The following is a 23,602-nucleotide window of genomic DNA, read 5'->3' as shown; positions in this document are numbered from 1 at the left end:
TGTCAGTACTCTGCTCATGAATATTCAGAGGTCGTGAAGCTTTCCATCCTCCCATCCATCCAGTCATTTGCTACTTGTGTGTTTATTACTGGTCGTGGGCACACATTTTCTGAGATTAGCAGTTCTTAAACTGTGGGTCATGACCCCTTTGGGGGTTACACGCATATTGGGTATCCTGCATATCAGGTATTTACATTGCAATTCATAACGGTAACAAAATTATGAAGTAGCAATGAATTAATTTTGTGGTTGAGGGCGACCACAGCATGGAGAAACTGTATTAAAGGGTCGCAGCATTAGGAAAGTTGAGAACCTCTGTCTTAAAAGTAATATGAGAAAAGGTTTTGTCCTTTGTACTATGTATCTGTGCATTTTGACTTGTCCTATACATTCTGTAGAATGTCTAACAAGATGTCTAGTTTCAAAACTTTTGTTAACCCCATACGTAAAGGTTTTCTAAAGTTGCTAGTATGTTCTTGGGATTTGCAAAAAAGAGCATTTCTGGTTATTTCAACAAAAAGATACTTATCAGCATGCTGGTATTATTTCAGTTCCTTAAGAGTTCCGATTGGCAGTACATATCTTCCAACCCCAATTATTATTTTTTAAGATAATTTTAATAGCATATATGAAAAAGTATTACACAATAGATCTCAGAGTTCAGTAACTATAAGATAAAACTTTGAAGAAAGCAGAAAAGTAGGTCTTCATTACCTTGAATGAAAGAATGGTTTCGTAGAAATGACACCAAGGAACAATCAATAAAAGAAAATAAACTGGATTTTATCATAATTAAAATCCTCTGTGCTTCAAAAGATATGATCAGGTGAAAGCTCAATTCATAGAAAGAAAGAAAACTTTGAAAGTCACCTTTCCAATCAGGAACTCATATCTGGAATATATGAAGTACTGCTACAACTCAGTGATTAGATGGCATGGTTAAAGTGTGCAAAGGTCTGAGCAAAGTGTAGTGATGGAGCCTGTCCTGGACCACCCCCAGCAATGAAGCAAATGGGTGTAAAGAACCTAAGCAGTAAACATGAGGAACAAACACACAAAACCCAGCCAATAGCTACCAGAAGAGATGCTCAACACTGCCAACCAGCAAGAAGATGTAAATTAAAATCCCACGGAGATACTGCCTCATATGTACGAAGGTTATATTTAAATGTTAGAAAATAACACCTGCAAGTGAGACAGTGTGTTATTTGTACATTGCTGTTGGGGATGTAAAGTGTTGTACACATTTTGGAAAATATCCTGATGCTTTGTTCTGAGGTTAGATTTAGTTTTTACACGACCAGCAGTTAGACTACCAAGTATTTACTGCAAAGAAATGAGTGTGTTTTTACACAAAACTCTGAGTAGCCACAGTATTATAATTAACTATAGTCCCAAAGCTGAAACAACTCAAATATTCAACTAATCGATGGATGAAGTTTCATATAACCCCATAGTAGAACATATGTGTGTGGCTATTGAAAGTCACGGACACATACTGCAAAACAGATTAACTGTAAAATCAAACAAAAAATCATAACTGTGAAATTATATGAAACTGGTATTTTTAAAAAGCAAAAATAAAAGAAATTTTTAGGATAAAATAAAAGGCAAAGGTATTTTATTTACAGAAAACGCCCAGAGTAGGCTACTCCACCATATGAAAATAGACTAATCATCCTTGGTGAAGTAGTGCAGAATGCCGGAGTGCACACATAAGCAAGGAGAGGAGAGTGCTGCTGAAGGGGCGGAGCTTGCTTCCTGGGCCCATGACCAGCTCTCAAATTGATCTGACTGCTTACAAGTCTGGGCTTACACTAAAAACCACTAGGTTGTATATTTTGAGTGGTTAAACTGTAGAGTATGTGAATTAAAAATCAGTAAGTTGGTGACTTAAAAGCCAATTTTATTTAAAATGTCAATTAAATCATGATTTAATAGCAATTTAAGGGTAAATTCAACATTTGTCTTAATGTAGTCAGTGCAGCCCAGTTGGGTTGCATGTTTTGCTTGTTTAAGGTAGTGCAAAGATGTGAATTTGATCACTTTGGAGAAGTGAGACGAAGTTTAGCATCTTTTGTTACAGCAGAAGGTGGGAAAAGGAGTGGAAGCAATGGAGGCCGTGTTTCCAGGGTGATGCTGTGCTTTTTGTTGTTGTTGTTGTTGTTTTGTTTTTACAACCATAAAAGCTCTAATAATTTTGATCACAAAACACAGACTGTGAGAGCAGAATTCTATAAGGAGATTACCGTTCCCTTACACCAGTGTGTTCAAGGGCAGTTTTAGTCTATGCTTTAAAACAATGTACACAGTCAACAGCAAAATGATACTAATTTGAATAACTGTAAGTTTAAATCAAAAATATGTTTTTGCCTTCTCTCCTTAGCTTAATTTTAAATTTTGTTATGAGACGTTTTATACTATTGTGTGACTTAAAATTCCACCTTAAGGCTACTTAATAAAGTGTATGCACAATGTATATATGTATTTAGCTTCATTCTAGTGTAGTGATTCTCAGCCAGGGGGTTGCAGTCCTTTTCGGGGTTTGAAAGAACTTATCATAGTAACTCTGTGCAGGTATCCTTGACTGGGGTCAATGCCTGCTAATGGATATTCAGAGAGAGTGAAGCTTTTCATCCTCCCCTTCATCCAGTCATTTGCTACCTGTGTGTTTATAATTGGCAGTGTGTGTACATTAGCTTAGATTAGCATTCTCAGCCTGTGGGTCATGACCCCTTTGGGAGCTGCATGCATATTGGGTATCCTGCATATCAGATATTTATATTACAGTTCATAACAGTAGCTAAATAACAGCTAGCAATAAAAATAATTTTATCGTTGGGGGTCACCACAACACGAGGAACTGTGTTAAAGGGTCACGACGTTAGGAAGGTTGTGAACCACCATCTTTTATGTTAGAAGTAAAATGAGAAACACTTTCACATGTAATGAGAGACTATAACATTAAACAAGTAAAAAGGAACCTTTCCCATATGCGATTATTGCCATCAAACAAATCAAGATTAATCTGCTTTGTTTATTTTAGTGGTTACATAGTGTGCCAATCACTTCAGATCATCTCTATCAATGTATAGTAACACACAGTGGAGAGCCATCATATGTCTTCTGCCAGTCATCATAATTTGTTTTATCTTCATTTTTGCAAATAATAAGTACACTCTCAGGTCATAATGGCAGGGTTTTGTTTTTGTTTTTGTTTTTTTTTGTGTAGTGCCATAGTGCCATGTTTATCTAATGACATCGTGACAGTTGTCCTACAATCTTTCTTGTGTTCGTCCTAAACCTCAGTATGCCTGCCACTCAAGGCCACTGGCAGGTCACATAACTGGATGGTCCACATTCTCAGACATGTTGCTGCTTTGAATGTTCCATATCTATGTAAAGCTCAGTTCGGACAACGTAAAGGAGGAGAAGGAGTGCTCTGAAAATGACCGAGATCTAAAGAGTTTCAGGGAAGTTAAAAAGATCTCCATACGGTTTAGTTGGGGAGGCTTCAGCTCGAGCGCTTTCTGCTTGAGTAATGGAGGCCAGCATGGGCAGCGGACTGGAGACTGGCAGGTCGTGTGTCTGCTGTGCTGTGCTCAGGCAGGCAGCTGTGGTGGAGACAGCAGTGCAGGGAGCAGTCAGTTCCGGCTTCCCTGCTGTTGCTGATTGGGATGGGGTGACTTACCTATCTGCTGTCTCCTAGCGCCTCTTGATTGTTGGAAAAGTGGCCATGGCATATTTACTTGGAGGGATTGTCAGAAAGATTTGAAATGATAAAATAACAACTAATAAACTTAAATCCACGAGAAAACATGCAGTAATCGTAAGTTTTCTTTCTGCCTCCTAAATCTGTCAAGGTACTTGGCAAGGCAAAGATATCTCATGCATTACATATACCTTGCATTTGAAAAATTCTTTCATATGTGGGTAGGTTTGTAGTCACGCTTTTGCTTCTGACCTGGTGTCCCCTTCACTTCATTACCTGGGATCTTGTATCCTACTTACTTTGTATTTTATCCCCCTCCAGGTTGGCCATTCACTGGAAACCTTCGCTGAATATTGTCTCGCGAGCACATTATCAAATCTCCTCTTTGGGGCTGACCTTCAAAACGCTTGAACAGTTTTGACCTTAAATGACCTCTGTGGCTTCATTTCCAGATTCCTTTCCCTTTCAGGCAAGCTTTCTTTTCTTGCACCATTTCATGATCTCACCTCACCTTTCCATACCCTCAGCCTTCATCTTTCACAGTTTCTATTGTGACTGTGGTTTGCTCTGTTTCCCCTTCCTAACACTCCACCTTTGTCTTTTTTATTTCCACCATCACATCTTCCTTGGATTCCCTATTTTAACTAAACTCCAAAAGCCCTCTTTGCCATCTTAGGTGCAGCTCATGCTTCTGTCTCCAGATTGGAGCCATCAGCATCTTGAAAGTAAACCCTGTGATGGTTCTTGCTCAGATTTCCATCCAGTTTTCAGGTGTTTATGTATTTCTTCATCATAGCACCTGCTGGCACCTGCACCAGGACCAGTTAGCACTGGTGACAGATTCATCCCTTAGACAGTTTCTAGCTTCCGTGTTTCTTCCGATAGATGGGGCAGCTTTGTGGCCTGACAGCCCTCACTGAGAGAACCATCAAAGACCAAAGTGAGAATGGTACAAGGTGTGTTTTCCTTTCCGTTCACCTGCTGTATCTATCACACCAGAGACCTCCTTTGTGTTCACCAGCAGACTGTTTTCATTGCTTCGTTCTGCTCCCCAATTCTTTTTCTCCCTGCCTATTATTTCTAAAATCTGTATGATGTATTCGTGGTTATAGTTTGCACTAACATGACATTTTCCCAGGAAATGGAGTTGTTGGACTGCAGATGTTTCCAGTTGCTGAAGTGCTTGCCTGGCATGCTCACAGCCGTAGGCTAGATCCCCAGCAGCATATAACCTGGGTGTGGTGGTTCACAACTACGATTCTGCTAACTGGACATCATTACAGGGAAGCAGAAGTTCAAGGTCATCTTTAGTTATGTAGTTAGTAAGTTCAGACCCAACTTGGGCCGAGTAAGAGCCTCTTTCAAAATAGAAAAGAAAAATTAAAATTCAATTGTTCCCCTGTGACAGAGTAGAGATGATTCTTCACTTTAGAAAAAGCAAATAGTATTTGTGCAGAGAAAATGAAATTTACATTCTAGGGTTTTGTTCTAAGTTTTTCTGTTAGCAAAGCACGCTTGTCTCCATTATTACATTTGATTCTTCCTTCTGTGACGTAGGACAGGCAGCATCCCAGATCGGGAGTTAATTTTCAGTGTTCACTCTAAGGTAATTTGTGTTTCACAATGCTAGTATGCCTAAAGTTCACATAATTTGATATGTTAAATTATGTGTCTGTGGATCCCCTCAATACTGAAGTGAGGTAAATGGTTGTAGTTTAGCAGTTTAAAGGCCTTTGGTCAGAGGATCTTCTGCCTCACATTTAAAATTACTTCTTTTGGCCATTAGATACAGATACTAGATTTTTTTATCCCAGTGATACAATACGATCAGAACAGTTCAAATTAAGCTTTAGATTTTTCTTAAAATTTACGTATGTTCTTTTAATCATTAAAACAATATAAATTAAAATTCAATGCCTGTTTTTTTAACATTTAAAATCTTATTTTTATTTGTGGGTACATGTCTGTGTCTGGCATATGCGTGTGGCTGCCCTGAGGCCAGAAATAGGTGTTGGATTCTCTAGATCTGGAGTTACCAGTGGTTGTGAGCTGCCAGGCATGTGTGCTGAGAACTAAACTCTGGTCTTTTGGAAGAACAGCAAGCTCTGTTAAGCACTGACCAGCTCCCCACCCTGTCTAATTTTTATGATAGGATGCATTGTTGGAATGTGCTTTTTATTCTTAAAATTTTTAAATGTTCTCTGTTACTTCATCACTTCTATAGTGACTTAATGTATTAGTGAAATCTCAAATGCAAGTGTGAAGTATGGTTCAGTAGATTGCATGTTCTCCTATTTATGACCTCTTGTATGCCTTTCCTGGTCCTTCTTCTCAAATCTCTCTATATAAACAGAGAGTTGTGGGCACCTTTTTCTTTACAAATGAAGAGATGTAGGCAGCATCCCCAGCATCTAAGATATAGCATGTGACAAGTTAAAATAGAGTTATACAGCCAAAGTCTCACATGAAAAATGCAGACTGAAATTGGCTGTATTCCACACTCTCGAGAGCCCAAGCCAGCAGTCCAAAATGGAAAATGGAGGGTTGGGAGAAAAAAAAAAGGCTTTTCCCCAAAGAAGCACACATTCATCTCGGGTGGCAGGAAGGATAACTCTTGGAGCACTGTTCTAGGTTTGCCTTCTTCCTTGGCACCCCATAGTGCCTGGCTTTATGAGGCAGCTTCCAGCAAACTCTGCAAGCCCTGCTCAAATGTGGCCTCTGACAGCTTGTGTTTGAACACCGCTTGCTATAGTGAGAGATCTACACATCTACCATTTCTGCCTCCGTTTTCCAACGTTATGGTCACCCAGGCCTCATTTCTACAGTTAGTCCATAAAAGAAAAGCAAATCAGTGATGTTCTTCATACAAATTGAGTATCCACGATTTCCAGATTCATCTCTAAAATGCTTCAAAATCCAAAATTTCTTCTGAGTGGGAACATGATGCTATGACAGTAGACGATTCGCCACTTGAACACATGTGAGAAATAGCAGCCAAAATTCAGGCACACTGAAAATATCTGTGATTCCCTCCAGTCGGTAAAAGAACACGGATAAAGTAGCAATGGATTTGGTGTTTTTATTTTGGGTGCCATCCTGAAGACCTCATGGATATATAAAAATATTCCAAAGTCCAAAACAATGAATCATACAAACACTTCTGGTCCCAGGGAATTAGAATGAGGAATGGCTATCTTATATTCACACAGAATCTGTCTTTATGGAATCATCTCTGATATTAATAAATTTGTTACCTAATTTACATTTAGGACCAGTGATCCTCTTTGTTTTTGATTCTGTGATATGAAGTCACACAGATTCATGCTGCCTGTCATGTTCTTTGTATGTGATTAGCATCCTCAAGCTCTTACCGTTGTGAAGAATAGATATCTCCTTCTTTATCTCATTCTGTTATGATATTGTGATTGTTCATATCCATATCTGTCCATATGCATTTATCATCTCTCCCAGTAAACGATGCTTAGTGGAAAGAACTTAAAAAGTATTTGCAAATTTCAATTATTTGTTGAACACATTAAAGTACTATATAATGTAATCATGGTCTCCACGGGAATATTAACCAAATCCAGTTCTTTCGAAATGACTTTGTTCATTTTTATATGAGTGGATCTTTAAATAACTAACTAAATGAATGAATAATTAATAGAATCACCAAATTTTAGAAGCAGAAAGAAATAAACCATTTGTTTCAATCCCTACACTGTTAGATTGACATTTAGAGCCTACCCTTGAGATGTCTTTACCGAGAGTTCACTGTTCTATGTGGGACTGTTGAGGATTATCCAATTGTAGCATCTGTGCAAATGACAAGTCAGTTTATATCTCCAGTGGCCCTTTCTGCTTTTCCTGTGCTCTTCTCTGGCACCCTGAGAAAACCTCTTATAACTCGTCAGTAGTACAACCCAGAGAACTAGTTTATTAAGGTTTATTTAGTCCCGTGTTTCCAAGTGTGTTGGTATTTTCTCCTCATGGCTCAACCCTGGACCATCGTTTGTGTCTTTGCTCTTCCTACTCCAGAGGCTTACCTCGACTGGAGCTCTAACTTCACCACCTTCATCTTCGTGTAGAAAGCTATAGTTCGTGTTGAATCCGTAGAAAGAAAGGAAAAGAAGGTCATCGTTGGTCTGTAGTCATTTTCTGCTTTGGTTTCCCTTTAACCGTCCTTCCTGCCAATAGGAATCTCATCAGGCTGAACCTCTGTGTTGGATGGCATTTATCTTAGCCCCACTTGATTAGCACCGTTAGTTCTACATGTTTGGTGTGCTCTTCAACTACAACGCAGGTCCCAAAGCATCGCTGTGCTGCTGCATAAACACACTTGCAAAATGGACCTCTCAAGGTCACCTTGAGAAAGCTCACCTAGATTTTCACACTGCCTGCTGCCGTGCCTCCTTTTCTTTGCTGCTTTCCTGCTCGGCTCCCTGTGATGGCTGCAATGTGTATTCATTCTACCACATATTCACCAATGGCCTTATCTAAAATACATCATTTTCAGTTTATAGAGGTATTCCCTTATCCGGATACTTGGGGGTTATCATGATGACCCTCAGAGAATAGTGCCCTTTTGATCTTCTTTTGGTATTCCATAGATAGGAACTGTAGCATCGGACTCATCTGAGCTGTGGACTAAGGCATTTCGTCACATCCATAATGGGAGCCGAGTGCCGGTGCCCTGGGGCTTCTGTAGTAGGTGATGGAAAAGCATTTCCAAGGGATTTGGTTCTTGTCTGTATCAAAAATAAACATTTAAAATGTTCCTGTAATTTTAAGTCCATTATACTATTTATGCTTGAGGGGTTTTCATGTTCATAATAACACTGGATCCAATCAAACCCGGGGTTTTTTCAGAGTAGTGTAATTATTTCTGTAGCTAATACAGAGTGAGTTAGCGGCATACTTACACCTCATTTCTCTCCCTTCTTAGGAAAGTAACCATTTTACCACCCATTGGAGTCTATCATTTCTAAGATTTTTATTTGCCTTTTGCTGCCAGACTCCTGGCTGAGATGTGTGTCTGAAAGAGTGATGCCCATGTTTTGAAGCCAGGAGGACAGCAGGTGACATCAGACTGATTGTGGAGTTTGGCCAGGAGGCAGAGCTGGTCAAGGGCAAAGGCGCATGGAATCATGTTCCCGGGAGCAAGGGAAAGCAAACAGACGATTATGTCTGTGCCTGAGACATTTTCCATTTAGCTTTTTAAACTTTTCATGGAAATTTAAAGTCAGCTAAAGTTCTACTCCCCCCCCCCCATGATGCCTAGCCCAGGATTAAGAAGTAGTGTAAAATGTGGCAGTAGGAGCCAAGGCTTTACCTTGACATGTAATACCTGGAGCAGCCACTGCTGTTGCTGTGATCACATCCTTGAGGGAAACATCTTAGTGGGCTGGGGGTGACTTTAGCTCACAGTTCCATAGCGGAAAAGGCAAGGTGGCGGAACAGGAGTGTAAGCACGGTGGCACTCATGACAGTAGAATGGCTCCTAGCTTTGACCACTGAGTAAGGGTGAACCTCGTGCAACTATCCAGAAGACCCCTCTATCCCCCTGGAGCTCTGCAGGCCAGCTAAGTCCTATGAGTTAAAGTCTCTACAACTATCCAAACACCAACTGAGGATCAAGTGTTGTCTCTTTGAGGGCTAGTTCACATTCAAACTAGAGCACAGTTTGAAGTGAGCCCACTGACGTTCCTCTGTTCTCTGCCCTGCCTTTAATGTGTTTATACACATCTTGAGTTTTTCTTTCAGTACCCATTTTTCCCCCTACCTGCCCTTTCTCTGCCTCCTCTCTTTCTAATTGTTCTTTTCCTTCCAGCCCTTCATCTTCTCCTCCATTCCACCTTCCTGTCCTTCTTCTCTGGTCTGTATACAGTGCAAGCAAACTTCTCCCACAGGAGTTCCCAGTCCAGCAAGGGAGGCAGATAATACAAAGTAAAGGCATTCAGAAAGAATTCTGCCCAAGTTCTGACTGTGGAGGAAACCTTGTGGGGCAGAAATCAGTTTATGAATATAATCCTGCTGTTTAATGTCTAGGAAAAAACTGCTGTTGTTAACTGTGATCATGCCATATGGATTATGTGATAATATATTATTCATTTTAATATTTAAAAATTACCACAAATAAATAAATGCAGGAGAAACCAGAAGTTGCCTACTGTCAGTGCCTTAGTATTAAATCTTTGCTCCTTGCCTACTATTCAAGATCAACTCTGTCGTCAGATAAGCCATGGGAGCTCTGTTTACCAAGACCGTGGAAACTATGTACTCAGCAGGACTGCTTACTCTATTGACAAACAGAAAGTTGTATTTCTGTGGGGAGTAGGAGGCAGGTAATATAAGAACAGTGGAAGAGGTGAAAGTATTGTCAGTGTCAGTCTCTACAGAGACAGTGGGAAGCATAGGATCACCTCCCGCTGGCAGGGCTATTGCAGAAAGCCTCTGAGGGCTGAGAGGATTGTGCACTATCCTTTCCGCCGTATTTGAATCCCACAGTCCAAGGCTTTGGAGTAGGGATAATAGCTCTGTCTGACTGAACAATGCCCCAGGCTCTCACTGTGTCCATTGATGAAGTGATAGGGAGGATAATTGCAGCCCTGAAGGGCTTTGAGTGCTCCCCACACGAGATCTTTCAGTTCATCCATTCAGTCATTGCAGTGACTCTCTGAATTAGGTCCTAATAGTGTCTTCCACAGACATGGATGAGGAAGGAAAATAAAATGGTCTTCTCGAAACTGAAGCCATTAGCCATATTAAGTGCTGTTGATCTAATAATAAGAAGACGTGAAGTAATATTGATTTTGTGGTGCATGGCCATTTCAAAAGACTTTTCTATCGTTTATAGTTTTATGATCAATGGAGCCCTGTGAGATAAGCTAAATCGGGTGTATTTATTTGTCTCCTTAACGATAAAAACATTAAGGCTCAGGGACACATGCTGAAGAACTCATAGGTGATAAGTGCTAAAACGGAGTCAATTTCCTGACTGTATATTCTCTTGAAGCCAGTCCAGTGTATCCTGACATCTCTCTGTAACCTAAGCCTGCATAGACAATTCTCCAGTCCAATAGAGTAAAAACCGAATAGTTGTGGAAGTTGGGGATGTAAATTTCAGTGTCTTGGTAACTACCTTCCACATTTTACGGTCTTCATTGGAGTTGCTAGATAAATGAGATGTCAGTGTATTGAACAGCATGTATCACTGCTGCTGGCTTTTGATTGGCTCCATCTGTTGCTAGGAGGAGTTGTGGGCTCTCAGCAGCTGCCAGCCAGCCAGGCATTTCTGAGTGGAGCTGAACCCAGGTTGACAATAGCTAGAAAAGGAGTGTGTCCTCACCTCGCAAGGACATCCTTCACGCCGATGTTTTCATTTAATAATTTTTTATTTTTTATTACCTGGGCCGAGAGAACTTCTGATGTTGATGCATTTTATTGCTTGTTTTCCCCCCATGAAGCCCTTGTTTCTTCTTCTCCTTTTTCTTACCTAGGTTAGTTTAGTTGCTGACAGACCAGTCTCTCACCTTACAAAAAAATAAGTAAATTTCCAACTAACATCTGAAATGCACAATTTAGTTTCTTCTCTAGAAGGAAAGTAATTATTAGGTTAAAAGAAATAAAGGCTATTTAAAAAGGGGGAGAGAGAGAAAGAATGCTGGGTGCGCATCAATTTCTGGTGACTACAAAAGAGATTTTTCCAATGTCCTAAGGGATTAGGACTGCGATAGAAGAGTGAGAATAGTTCCTTCTGGGTGGCTTCCCATGTTGAAAATCCTGTTTGTCTGCCGTGAAATAGACGCCGAGGAAGGCAAAGCATTATGTCCATTCTCTCCTTTCTTGTCTTTCCATAGCATGCTGTCTGCCTGAGAGATTTTCACCTTGTTGGCTTAACTCATCTTTGCTCATTCAAGTCGGGTTGATGAACAAGACTTGTGGCAGTTTCCCCCATATGTGTTCCTAGCACCAGGACTCACGCTCTGATTCTGAAACGGTGAATCGTAGACCACCATGGGAGCTGCTGTTTCTTATGGCCATTAGCATTGCTCAGTTGTCGAATGCCCAAGATCCAAGGATCGTATTTTATGCAAGTTTGCATTCCTAGTCCTTAGAACTACACCTGGTTCCTACTGGACACCACTCTTAATGCCCCGAATACCTGCCCTCAACTGTTCAGTGTGTTAACAAGGGCATTACTGTAATGTATTTCTCTATATCTCTGAACATCTCATTCCAGATCCGGGTACCTCAAAGACCAGGCTTAAAAGTCAAAACCAAATGACTAAATCATCACAGTGAAGCAGAGAACATCTCTGGCAGCTGGAAGATGCTAACTGCCTCTGATCACATCCATACATGGAGGTCTTCGAGCATCTTCTAATTATAGAGTGGGATCCATGTAGCATGGTGTTTAATGTGGAAGGGAGACTCACAGGCTCTTTGACAGACTTGAAAAGAAGGCTTCCAGAAGGGGCTTGAGATGCCTGAAGGCACCTAGAGGGCAGGCGACTCAGCTCTACTTGACCCCTATTGGGCAGTCTCTTAGATTTCTTCGCAGCCTCCCACTTAATGTTTTCTGCCAAGTTAGCGTTGCACTCAATTCTGTGTTCTCCATTAAGCTTTCATAGCTATGGATTTTGATGCCCAGTAAATATTGAAATTAAATTGGGGTTCCCTTCCTCTTTCTACCCCATTCTCTTCCTTATAAAGAGTGTAGGATAACAAACATCTCCTCTGGACACTCAGGTGAAAACCAGTCAAAGAAGAGGCTGCTGAACATACAGTCAAAGAATTAGTACATAAAGGTATGTCAGCCACGCCCCCTCCTGAATTTCCCTGTAGCCTCCCTTGTCCTCCACTCCCTTAGCCTCCATTCAAGCTGAAGAATCCACAGCTTTCTTCTGTGCATTGAGAAGCCTAACAATTCTCAACACTAAGCAGATCCACCTCTTTTCTAGACTTCCGAACCCCAGCCGAGCTGTTTGGAAATGGACTTTGGAAAGGTGGACTTGCTGACCACCACATGAACTTCCTGTTGTTTTCCCCTCCCCTCTTTCCTTTCATCGTTTTCTACATTATTGACAATTTCATACTCGTCTATGAGGAAATATAGTCATATTCTTCCTCCAGCTTTTTCCACATTCCCCTCAACACATCACCCCTCCAACTTCAACTCTCTCTCTCTCTCTCTCTGGTAATGCACTGAATGCAGGTAGTGCTTACCATACAGGCACAGGTCCGTGGCAATCTAATGGATCATGACAATCCTACCAGTAGCCACACACTCAAAAAAGAGTAGTCTTCTCTTCCCTGGGAACTTTCAATCATCCACAGCTCCTAAGAAAGGGGTGGGACCTGGAGATCATCTATCCATCTAGGCCAGAAATTTGGCTGGCTTGGCCTTGTGCAGGTACCCCAGCCGCTGTGAGTTCACGAGTGCCCAGAAAACATTTTACAACTTTCCTACCTATCCAAGACTCTTACATTCTTTTTGCCTCCTCTTGCACAATGAGTCCTGAGCCTTAGTTGTGAAGGGTTTGAAATAGACACCCTATTTAGGATTGAGCACTCAGTCCCTTACTCTCAACATTTTGAGCAGTTATGAGTCTCCTTATTAACTCCTATCCACTGCAAAAGGAAGTTTCTCTGACAAAAGCTGAGAGTTGTCCAAGTACATGGGTATACATGCTTCGAAGGCTGTTTGGCAGCACGTCTGTTTAGCAAAATAACAGTAGATTTTTATCTAGTGCTTAGGTTCCAGCCTTGGGTCTTTGGTCTCCAAGCTGTGGGTTTCTGACTAAGCCTACAATACTAGGTGTGGAATTCCATCCTGTGGAGCAGGTCTGGGATCCAGGCAGAATGACGTTGTTATACCATAACAGTCGTGCCACTATTGCACGAGCGAACATATTTTACTTGGCAGGAGAGTACTGTAGCAATACAGGGTGCAGTTCTTAGTGAGACCACTGATGCATTTTCCCCAGCTACCAGACTACATAGCATGTTCCAGCTCTTTAAAAGCTGGAAACCAGGGAAGAAGTTTCCTAGTTGGTTTGAGACTGGATTCTCTATGTCTCACAACCAAACTATGAGTTCTTCTCCCCTTAATGTTTGATATCTCTCTCTCTCTTCCCTCTCTTTTAATATCTGTGTTTTTAATTTCCCCCTTTCCTTTTCTTCTTCCAGCTAGTTCTCCTTGACCTCAATTGCCAATCTCTCTGTCCTTCCTAATTCCCTCTCAAACTCACTCTCCTTTTCTCTGCTTATTGTTACAGTCTCTTTTTATCTTATTAGTTGTTGTCTTACACACACACACACACACAGAGGGAGAGGGAGAGAGAGAGAGAGAGAGAGAGAGAGAGAGAGAGAGAGAAATACAACCTGCTAGATCTGTTTAGTGTTGCTTATATGTACATGATTTCAGGGCTGTTTGTTTGGTATTATATACCACTTAGGGTACTCATCTCTGGGGAAGACTAATTCACACTCTCTCAGGATTTCTGAGTTGCCTAAAGTTTTTTGTCTAGGAGTAGGGAAGGTGGGGACCCTCTCACATTAGCATGTCTGTTGGTGTCCTCATTGCTTGGGTCTTGTTAAGGTGGCCTGGCTCTTCTTCAAAAGTTGAAATTTCGGCTCTCTGGTGCCAGTCTCTATGTGGCTTCATCACTACTTTATTCTCTTCCTACACAGTATTTATCACAATTTCCTAGCTTTGTGGTCTTTGATTAATGTGTTTTCCCAAGTCAGAGGTGGTCTATAAGGTTTGATGTCCTTGGGCATTCACTACCCTGTATATGATACCTGACGGTAATAAGTTCCACTTCCTAGGTTAATGTCATAATCACCAGTAAGTAGTAACTATTGTCCATTTTTACCAGCTGAATACTTCACGGGATCCTTTTTATTCAAACCTAAGTTGCAAGATGAAGGAAATATTAGGACCTCCAGGGATTGTCCTGGAAGGATTTAACTCTAGGCCTAGTGCCTCTCACCCTTGCTTCACAAAGCCACTGCTGTTGTCTGTTTCCTCTAAGTGCAACTCTCAGTCTGTGTTTCTTTGGGCTTTGAGGAATCTTGCTGATCTTCCTCTAGGGTTTTTGTGTCTCTTTTGGGCCTGGTGCACTTGGTGTGCTCCAGTATTAACCAATTTCCAGACCACTTTCAGGCTTTCTTACCATTTACAGACCATGATCACCTTACCAGTCTGGTGATGTCTATTATTCTCTTTTCAAAATTAATGATGTTTAGTATACAAACCAGATATACATACAAAGGAGAGTATAACTGTGTATGGTGAAAATTACACTACAATTCATGCTCTTGACTATTCTCATGACTGCCTTTAAGAAAGACCTGGGTTGACCAAAACTGGCTGCTTCTACCTCTCTCTCAGGGCCTAGCTTCAGACAATTGGAAGACAGTAGATTGGTCATTTGTGACTGCAACATTGTGAAAACTGACTCGGTTACCTTTGTTTAAACAAAAGCTTGATTCTTTCTAAACAATTCCCTTGGTACACTTTAAAACAGCATCAGGGGAAAAACCCAGAAGTCTGTTCCATCTAATATGCAAACCTGTTTTAAGGTCAGTTACACCCTACTTTACTAACATTAAAATGGATCATAATAATCCGAGAATTGACTGATGGCCAGTACTGGGAGGAGGATTATTTGAGGACAGACAATGTGAGATCATCCAACCAGGACACTTAGTCTTTAGGTGCCACCGGGTATAGTGTATCCCTAAGCTATCACTAGGATACCGGAGGAACTTGCTGTGTTCCCTGAAGCTTTGCTGAAGTTCCTTCTGAGTTTTGTAGGAGAGGAACAAACACCTTAGAGAAAAAAAGAGACCCCATGGGACTGGTGGAGCTGTAAGCACCTGGTGGAAAAAGAAAGCATAAACAACTGTGTTAGCCTTGTGATTCTGGTACTGAGATTAAGTCCTTTCAATGGAAGAGTACCCAATGGGATCTGCTGGCCTTAGCGCTGGAAGGTATGAGCTCACTGGCTGGCTTAGGCTTGGTGCTTTGCAGGTTGTGTTGAGGGCCTTTTTAAAAGCTTCATCAGATTCTCTGCTCCTTTCCCATAAAGCCTGCCATCATCCTCAATCTCTGGAAATTTAGCACTCACAAGGCAATGTTAAATTTCACCAGGATTCACTGATCGGTTTTTTTTATTGGGTCATGTCTATTAAGAGATCCTTTAGGAATCACATTCTATCCTATTCTCCTTCTTAATGCCTAGAGAAAAAAGTTCAGGTAAGATTTTAATGAAGGAGTTTTTGGTGGTTATCTAGGGGCCTGGGAATCTCAATCCCTGGGATTGACTAAGAATTGAATGTCAGGGAAAGACAGAAGACCAATATCCCTAATGATGGAATGGGAACTGAGGCTGTGAGGAGGCTAAACAGGGACTCCAGACCGGTGTTTTTTTATGGTTCCTGGGTCTTCCTCTTTAACCTACTGGTCTTGTTCAGATACCCTGGCCCTTGTCTTCCTCCTTTCCCTCATCACAGCATCTTCTGGGAACCTGATGCCACCCTGCCAGAGAGCCCATTTTCGCTTTTCCTGTCCACCAATGTCCCTTTAACTGTCCTTGAAGATGTGTATTTGAAGTGTTTCCATAGAGTTATTATGTTTCTGTGTAAGTATTTATGATGTAGTGTAACTTGTGTTTCAGCTGTGCGTCTAAGAGAAGCTTAAATTGTTCCACTCTGTGACTCCATTATTAGGAGAGGAAATAAGCTTAGGGATATTTTAGAAAATATGGACGAATAAGCTGCATCCGTAACCACTGCAGAAGCACACATTTACATGCAACCAATCTGTATGGTAATCGCAAGCGCTTCTCATCCAGCATTTCAGCAAGGGAATGGAGTTTGAATTAGCGGGATGTAGTCAAAGAGATACAATGTCAGCCACAGAGATTAGTGCAAATTGGTGAGAATCGAAGAGCTGTCCTACACCGTGGTTATCACTCAGTCTCCTGTATTTTCCTCAGCTAGTCTCTCTATCAAGATCATGTTCATCCAAAATCAAATGAAGCTTGCCTCTTGTGGGAAGTGTTCAGACTCCTCACTCAACCCAAACTACTTTTGTGCTTCCGTCGCTCTAAATACTTAATCACTTTCAATTCCTTTAAAACCTTTATTTATCTATGTCTGTGTAGGTTGCTGTGTGACTGGTGCCCTCAAAGAGGGCATCTGATCTGCTAAAGCTAGAGTTCCAGGGGTTTAGTGGGTGTTGGGGATCAAATTCCTGTAAGAACAAACAGTGCTCTTAACTGCTGAGCCATCTCTCTCCCTTCATTTTTCAATTCTTTATTTTTTGACTTGTTTTAAATTATGTACATTGGTGTTTTGCCTGCACGCATGTCTGTGTCAAGGTGTCAGAAGCTCAGGAAATGGCGTTACAGACAGGTATGAATTACCATGTAGGTGCTGGGAACTAAACCCATGTCCCCGAAAGAGCAGCCAGTGCTCTTAATTGCTAAGCCACCTCTCCAGCCCCCACTTTTAATTCTTATTAGCCTCTTTCTAGTTCACTATGCAAAACACAGATACATTACTTTCTTTCTTCTTCCTGTAAATAAATTGGTAAACAGAATTTAGCAGATAATAATGGGCTGAATTAATCTAGGAGAGTTTTAGTTCTTTACTGATGATCTTAGGTGTGATGACGGGCTGTGGCATGCCATGCTCCATGTTCAGTGACGGGGTGAACTTGGGCACTCATGGTCTAATGTAACTCTTGTATTCTTCCATGTTTTTATGCTAAAGAATGGATTCACAGAAAGGTTAGGAGTCTACCATTTTCGAGAATGTATGGAAAAATCTGTTGTTCTGAAATATCCAGCACGCTTTAACTTAGAGGTGAGCTTTTAGTGTATGATCAGAACAAACAATGGGAGTGATTCCCTATCAGCTCCCCAAGACCAGACAGTGAGCCACGTCAAAGCAAGGTTTCTTACTTGAGCAATGCTAATGATTCTATTTCTGTCTTCTCAAAACACTCTTTTCTTTTCTTTTTTGGTCTTATCCAATCCATGTGTTGCTTGTAGTTCATAATTTTTACTTCATTACTCATTTTCCCCACAAGTGAGTATTCCAAGATTGAGGTATTATAAAGCATTTGGCAAATTGAAAGACATATGTAGGCTCTAAGTGGTACTGTTATGCTGTGGGTTATGTCAGTGATACATATGGACAAAGATGCCGTTTGCTAATGCCTACTTTGATGTATTAACTCCCTGCTGTAGCAAAGTACCTCAAGGAATCAATCTACAGTCTCTTTCTTTAAATATGTGAATTGGTAATTAAAAACAATTATGTTGTAGTATGCCTTGCATGGCCAATCAAGCGATTGGTATTGAGTGGCACAGAGTATGGTCCTTGAATTTCAATTACTCCAGAGTATGTGTTTCTCTCCTCAAAGTATTGTATCTGCACCAGGGTAGCAATCTAACCGTAGCCACTCCCTTTTAAAATATTAGTTTCTAGCATATGTTCAGGCAAGTGAATGAATGAACCCCTTTGTAGGCTGTGAATCAGATTGTGGGAGAATTCTAGCCAAATATCCTTTTTGATTTAAAACAGCAGCAGCAACAACAAAAAGAACAAAAGAAAACTAAAGCACTCATACCAATTCTTTGAGTTGAGTAATTTTTCTCAATAGTATGTATGCCCTGAACATAGGAAATGTCCCATAGTACACAGTAAAAGCTAGCAGGATCTTTGCTGTGCCCACAAAGTCTGAATAATAAAGCCTATAGAAAGCCATTTCAACGCAGTCAGGTCATCTAATTTAGGGGCATTCTGCCGACCACTTGAATTTGATGCTTTGTGTAAACATGTCATCAAGCCTGAATTGTCTGGGTTTGGGCTACAAGGTGTTCAGGAAGGATAACATCGATGAAAATGAGGTAAGAGGATTAGACTACACAAATTCAATATTTCATTTTATTTTCCTTTGAAATATGATGTGTAGAGTATAAAGTTCTTTGGTTTTGAAATTTCAAAACATCCATTTCTCATGACATTTTCGAAGGAATTATGAAAGCTTGATGCAAAAATTATACATTGCATATATACACTGTTTATGAAAGGCAACCGTTTTCATTTGTTATGAAGACTTTAAAAGGTTCTTCAAAAAAACCTAAGAATCAATGAAACTTTACTTAAAAGATAAATATCCTTGTCATATTTTGAGACTTCCTGTTTCTTACTAAATTATGGCAAGTTTTGAAGCTTTCATTTAAAAGTAAAATGAAATATCACTAGGGTAATGTTTTAAAACCAGAATTATGCTCGAATAGCTGTCAAACATGGGGGTGTTTGTGATAAAAATAATCCTTTCCCAAACTTGACTTTGACAATAGTTTTTAAGGAAAAAGTTACTTGATTTCATGGGGTGTTTCTCAAAGAGCAAATTGAGATTTACCTTTAAAAACAACCACTGTAGGTTATCATAGCTTTGCTATGCTTTCCTTTGGAAACACGGTAGCGTTGAATCAATGCTGTCTCTGCTGTGATTATATCCTGCTCCTCTTAACTGGACAGAAAATTGGAAGAGAAATGTAGGTGTTAATCTGCTGTCTCCACACTTGAGTGTTCTGTGTTTGGAGTGCTAGGTTTAACTCTAATCTTGATGTCTTGCATCTTGCATCTGTTGACTGGCAATCCAGGAGAACTGGCATCTGCTCTTAGTTTCGCTATAACATGATCATCACAGTTGGGTGAACCCTGAGGAGATGCCTGCTCTGCAGTGGGTTCTGGAGGTTTATAATGATCTACTAGTGAAAATGTTGCCTGAATTTCCATAATTTCCACATTGCTTTATAGTGGTAGATACGTGAACTTGGAAGGAAGAAATCCAATTCTAGTCCATTCTTGCACCTTGTCCTATGCAAAAGTGCACAGAGCATTGGCAGAGGGATCCAAGACATCAACTCAGTGGGAAGGGTCTGTCTTGATAAACTGGAGTGAGGAGGGGTGAAAGCTAGTGAAAGTGGACGGGACTGAGGCATAGCTCTGCGCTTTCTTCAGTAGCATGCTCAGCCATAGGCTTTAACATTTCATGCCATATGATACAAGGTGCCTGTAATTTTTTAGCCCTCCCCCAACATTGTTATACATTTAACCTGCTAATGTTTAAAGATAGGACCGAATTGCCAATATTTTGGTGATCCCTATCCCAAGGCACCAAATTTCTTGATTATTTCCATATTCTCTATGTCTGAGAAAGGCATCTTTTGAAAGAAATATTTTATATGTCATGGTTAGTCAATCTGATTAGCCAATTTTTCCTCATCAATTTATAGATTGTCATCACATATCTTGTTTTTTGAGAGTTGTGAAACTTGCCAGTTTTCTTATTCACTCCAAAATAAAATACAATCAAAAGACTAGGAAGAAAAAAAAAACAAATCTACAGGGTCTAAAGATATTACAATATGTTTTTTTAAGATTTATTTATTTTGTATACAATGTTCTGCCTGCATGTATCCCTGAAGGTCAGAAGAGGGCACCAAATCTCATTATAGATGGTTATGAGCCACCATGTGCTTGCTGGGAATTAAACTCAGGACCTCTAGGAGAGCAACCAGTGCTCTTAACCTCTGTGCCATCTCTCCAGCCTCTACAATATCTTTTTATGGAATCTCTTAGACTCTAACCAGTAAGTAAAGACGTTACTTGACTCCCTTTCGTGCTATTAAACACTATTAAACAATGTTCCTTTCATTGTTGAATGAGATAGGATGCTGAACATTAAAGGGAGAAATAAGAAAGAGTTTTTGAACCAGTCATATTCATTTGCTGAAAACCAAATCTGCTAGGTACCGGCATTAGAACTTAAAGTCACTGGTCAGTGACTATACCTGGCGGGCTCTCATGAGTAGGATTGGAACTCTTGGTAAAGACACTTCAGAGACTTAGCTGTGCCTGCCCGTCAGATGAGAGATCCAGCTATGAATCAGAGTGAGCAGTCACCACACATGGCATCTTCATCGTGGCTGTCCATGCCTCTGGGAATGTGAGAAGTAAATGTGTTTATTAATAGACCATCCATTTAGTGCACTTTGTGGGAGATTACTAACAGAGTGAAGGAGATAGAGGAGGAAAAAGGAAATCCTGAATAGAAAACAAAGTCAGGGGTGTGCTAACTACACAGTCCAGTCCATTCCACAAAGAATAAGCAAAATTCGAGTGGGCAGGATCCCCACATCTTTGATTAATCATGAGTGATACTCTAGTGTGTTATATTTTTGAGATATATAGCTTACCAAAGCCTCTGGGCCCCTAAATTCTTCTTTTCCAAATCTCACAAAATTGACACATCTTTTTTTAGGCAGGACATCTCAAACTCATACAAAATCAAAACACTTGAATAATTCCCAAATAAAATTGGCCTAGGGTGAGTTGGGATGGAAAGTTACATTGACTTTTATTTTAGAAAGCCTTGTAAAAATTAGGTTAGAGTTTATCAGTGGAAATCCCTTGATATTAACACTTCATTTTCTCTTCTGTTAAAAACAGTAACAAGTCATTTCTGAAAAATAATTTTATTTTCCAACAGAAAGTGATTTTTTCTTTTACACTTTGCTCTTCTGTTTCCTTCAAGACATCACAATGGTTCAGGATTAGATTAAGTCTTGGAAACTATGACAGACTTAAGTCACATGCCTCTCCTGCACTGCTTTCGTCTGTCTAGGAAAGGTATTTAAATGAAAATCATTTCTCAAAAAAAATCATTTCTCATAAAGTCAGTCGACTATGACAAACAATGCTGCTATAAACATAGTTGAGCACATGTCCTTGAGGTATGGTTGAGCAACCTTTGGATATATACCCAAAAGCGGTATTGCTGGATCTTGAGGAAGGTTGTTTCCTAATTTTCTGAGAAATTGCCATTCAGATATCCATAGAGGCTGTACCAGCTTGCACTCCCACCAGCAATGCAGGAGTGTTCCCTTTACCCCACAACCTCTCCAGCATACATGGATCTAATCCACATGGGAAGTAGTAAAAGACAAGATCCCCTGAGTAAATTGGAAGCATGAAAACCATGGGAGAGGGTTGAAGGGGAGGGGAAAAACAGGGAGGGGAGCAGAGAAAAATGTAAGCTCAATAAAAATAAATAAAGTCAGTTGAGAAGATTTCCAAAATTCTCAATGAAAGAAGAGATAGGTCTCTGCACACAAGTACTAAAATGCCTGTTAAATTTTGACACATTGTGTGTGATATCAAGTTATCATATATGCCTCTTAATAGCTACCTGTCAACTGAAAATAAAAAGTTATTGGCATCTATACACATATGCACATATAACTAGGATGCTTAGGTTTTGATTAAATAGTGAACTGTTCAGAGACATGATTGATTTTTATAAACCAGAAAATTGTATAGACTTCTAACATAATTTCCCTAAATGTATTTCAGTACTGTAGATAAGGAAGTAAATATATGTGTAACTGAGTACACGATAATTTTCCTCAAATATCCACACTTATTTAATTTTAAGTGAAAATAATGTCAGGAGACCTAACATTCCAGCTAGGTAGGTCAGTGACCTGGCTTAGGTACCACCCCTCAGAAAGGTAGGACCACCCCTCAATAAAGTGGATCCTTGATAAATGTTAGGAAGAATAATTATCCCTTGAATGAGATAGCATTCTTTTCCATCTCAGAATTCCAGCCCCTAGCACAGTAGCCAACACAGCCACATCCATGCAGTGTTGGCTTCCTGCTGTATCAAGTTTCCCTTCCTTGGATGTGTTTGATTTCCTTGCCTGCTCAATTTGAGTGGGATGCCCTTTTTCCTTTTTCTTTCTCCACCTGACAGCTGCTATGGTTGAGTGTATGAGATTTTTTTCTTTTTAACACTGATAAGCTGACCCTAGAACCTTATAAAAAAAGAAAGACAAATACCAAGGGGGAGGAGCAACCTAAAGAGCTCCATTTTCATTTATTAAGGCAAGGAATTAATACTGAAAGTAAATTTAAAAGCATTCAATTATCCATATCCTCATGGTCTATAGTAAATTACTGTCTTTATTATTTTAATTTTTACAGAATTAGAACAAAAGGATCATGATTGATGGAAAATATTGTTTTCTGTCTCACAACATGATGCCAGGACAATGTGTGAATACCGAAATTAAAATTGATACTTTCCTCAACCTAATGTGGAAACAAGCTCTGGGGTTTGACCAATGTCATTTTGGTGGATCTTGGTGAAGCCCTTGTATAGCCGCGCCCATCACGCTGAGGACACTTTTGGTTCTGGGTGTTACTGATGGACTTTAAACTTAGCTAGGGCCTAGCTGGCCTCCTGCTTGAATTTTAACAATGTCATATTTTCATTGTTTGCTTCATAATCTATGAAATAATTTTCTGTTTCCATTGAGGCAGCATTTGAGTCGGGTTAGACACATGGTTCCAGTGCTCAGTTTGATACAAATATTGTCAACAGTAGCATACTTTGCTTTTATCAGGACTTTGGGGAAACACTTTCTATTTCCTCTAATTAAGATTCACAATCTGTTGTGCCAGGAGCTTATTCTTAAAGGTCAAATATTTTAGTATTTTGCCATTAATCTTGGGAAAATGAATTTCTATGAATAATTTACTCTCAAAAGCTCTATTCCTTTACTTAATTCTATAAATTTCTTGTATTTATGTCTATTATCATATACTTTTTGATTTGTCTTTGTAAGCCTCTATTTCCCAAGTTGTTTATTTGAAGAAAAAGTTAAGTTTTTCAAGAAATATCCTGAAATATTCTTTTGGCTATAGTTTAATTAAAAATCACACCCAATTCTCAATTTATTATCTATAGGATAATTAATGCATTAATTTTTCATTGTATATGTGATATATATATAT

The 23,602-nt window shown here is 39.9% G+C and overlaps 1 protein-coding gene across 3 annotated transcripts in view; it reads left to right on the top strand.

Annotated features, from left to right (window-relative positions):
- Nucleotides 1-23,602, top strand: part of Fgf12 (fibroblast growth factor 12) — a 543,179-nt gene that overhangs the window by 372,871 nt on the left and 146,706 nt on the right. The window lies entirely within an intron of this gene.

Source organism: Microtus ochrogaster, chromosome 2 (assembly GCF_000317375.1).
Source record: "Microtus ochrogaster isolate Prairie Vole_2 chromosome 2, MicOch1.0, whole genome shotgun sequence".
NCBI lineage: Eukaryota > Metazoa > Chordata > Mammalia > Rodentia > Cricetidae > Microtus > Microtus ochrogaster.
Note: the sequence above shows the minus strand (reverse complement) of the source record. Positions and strands in the feature narration are given on the sequence as shown.